Genomic DNA, 2500 nt, shown 5'->3' with positions numbered 1-2500 from the left:
ACGTAACCTAAACTAACCTAACCTTACCTTACCTAACCTTACCTAACCTAGCCTAACCTTACCTTACCTAACCTAAAATTACCTAAACTTACCTTACCTTACCTAACCTAACCTTACCTTACCTAACCTAACCTAACCTTACCTTACCTTACCTTATCATACCTATCCTTACCTTACCTTACCTTACCTAACCTAACCTAACCTAACCTTACCTAACCTAACCTATCCTGACGTAACCTAAACTAACTTTACCTTACCTTACCTAAACTAACTTTACCTTACCTTACCTAACCTTACCTAACCTTACCTAACCTTACCTAACCTAACCTAACCTTACCTTACCTAACCTAAAATTACCTAACCTTACCTTACCTTACCTAACCTAACCTTACCTTACCTAACCTCACCATACCTTGCCTTACCTTACCTTACCTAACCTAACCTAACCTTACCTTACCTTACCTTACCATACCTATCCTTACCTTACCTTACCTTACCTAACCTAACCTAACCTTACCTAACCTTACCTGACCTTACCTGACCTTACCTAACCTTACCTAACCTTACCTGACCTTACCTAACCTTACCTAACCTTACCTGACCTAACCTTACCTTACCTTACCTTACCAAACCTAACCTAACCTAATCTAACCTTACCTTACCTTACCTTACCTTACCTTACCTAACCTTACCTTACCTAACCTAACCTAACCTAACCTAACCTTACCTTACTGACCTAACCTAACCTTACCTAATCTTCCTTCCTTTCTTCTTCCCTTCCTTCCTTCCTTCCTTGCTGCCTTCTATCTTTTTTTTCTTTCTTCTCTTTTCTTTTCCTTTATCCCTTCTTCTTAGTCTTCATTTTCTTCATTGTTTTCTTTTTTTCTTCACCTTTACCTGTTCAATCTTTCTCACCTGTCCTTTCTTCTCCCTTTTCTTCCTCCTCCTCCTCTTCTTCCTCTACCTTTAAATCTCTTATCTCCCTCCTGTCTTCATTTGTCTTCCTCCTATCTCTCTTCCTCTCTGCACCTGTCATCCTTATCTCCCTCTTTTGTCTACTTTTCTCTCTCTCTCTCTCTCTCTCTCTCTCTCTCTCTCTCTCTCTCTCTCTCTCTCTCTCTCTCTCTCTCTCTCTCTCTCTCTCTCTCTCTCTCTCTCTCTCTCTCTCTCTCTCTTCCTTCATTTCCTCTCTCTCTCTCTCTCTCTCTCTCTCTCTCTCTCTCTCTCTCTCTCTCAATTAATAAACTTTCTACTTTTGCACATCTTTCTCTCCTCCTTTCCTCTCCTTCCTTCCTCCTCCTCCTCCTCCTCCTCCTCCTCCTCCTCCTCCTCCTCCTCTTGATAGTGATATTGAGGGACTTCCACTTTCTCCTCTCACCTGTCACACTCTGTCTACCTGGGCTAATTAGAGTTCACCTGAGTACTTTTTTCTGTGATTTTCTTAGTTTTTTTCTTTCCTTTTTTTTCTACCTTATTTACTTTTTTTTCTTTTCATCTCTTCTTTCATCTCTTTTTCTTCCTATTTAACTATCTATCTTCCTACCTACAGTTTGTTTTCTTTCTTTTCTTCTTATTTTTTACTTATTTTCTGACGTTTCTTTCCATTTCTTTTTTTTCTCAACTTCTCGTCTTTGTGGTTTTTTTTGTAATTGTTTTCTTCTCTTTCGTCTTCATCTACAACACATAACTTTCTCTTTTCTTCATTTTCTTCTGTGTCTTCTTTCGTAACCTTTTCTTTCCATTTTCCTCTCTCATGTCAGCGTTCTTTTCCTCATTCTATTCCTTTCTTTACTTATTCCCCTTTATCTCTCTCTCCTCCTTCCCCTTTCTCAGCTCCTTCCATTCAGCATTATCATCATTCACATACATTCATTTATCCTCCTCTCCTTCCCTTCTCTTCCCTTCCCTTCATCTCCTCAATCACCATCGCCATCTTTATATTTCCTTCTTCCTCCTTTCATCAATCTATTTTCCTCCCTCTCCCTTCTTCCTCTCCTTCCTTTACCCTCGTTTCCGTCATCTCCCTCCTTCCCTCCTTCCTTCCTTCCCTCTTCCTACATTCCTTATCTCCCCTCTCTCTTCCTCTTTCCTCTTTCAATGGTTTCATCTCTCCTCCCTCCTTCCCTCCTTCCTTCCTTCCTTCCTTCCCTCTCCCTACATTCCTTATCTTCCCTCCATTCTTCCTTGTTTCCTCCTCTTCTTCTCTTTCGTTTGCTCCTCTCTTCCTTCCCTTTTTCCTCCTTTAATTTTCCATCTTTTCTCCTCCTTCCTCCTTTTCCTCTGTCTCCTCTTTTTCTCTCTCTTCTCCCTTCTTCATCCCTTCCTCTCTCTACTTATTTTCTCTCTCTTCTCCCTTCTTCCTCTTTTCCTCTCTCTACTTTTTTTCTCTCTCTTCTCCCTTCTTCCTCTTTTCCTCCTCTTTCCTGTTTCACTCTTCTCATTCCTTACTTCTATGTCTGAATTTCTCCTCTCCTCTCTCTTCTTCCCCTCTTCTTCCCTT

At 40.7% G+C, this 2500-nt stretch overlaps 1 protein-coding gene across 3 annotated transcripts in view; it reads right to left on the bottom strand.

Annotated features, from left to right (window-relative positions):
* The window catches only part of LOC127009993 (discoidin domain-containing receptor tyrosine kinase B-like), a 58470-nt gene that overhangs the window by 14673 nt on the left and 41297 nt on the right, over positions 1 to 2500 (bottom strand). The window lies entirely within an intron of this gene.

This window comes from Eriocheir sinensis, chromosome 42, assembly GCF_024679095.1.
Source record: "Eriocheir sinensis breed Jianghai 21 chromosome 42, ASM2467909v1, whole genome shotgun sequence".
In the NCBI taxonomy this organism is placed as follows: Eukaryota; Metazoa; Arthropoda; class Malacostraca; order Decapoda; family Varunidae; genus Eriocheir; species Eriocheir sinensis.
Note: the sequence above shows the minus strand (reverse complement) of the source record. Positions and strands in the feature narration are given on the sequence as shown.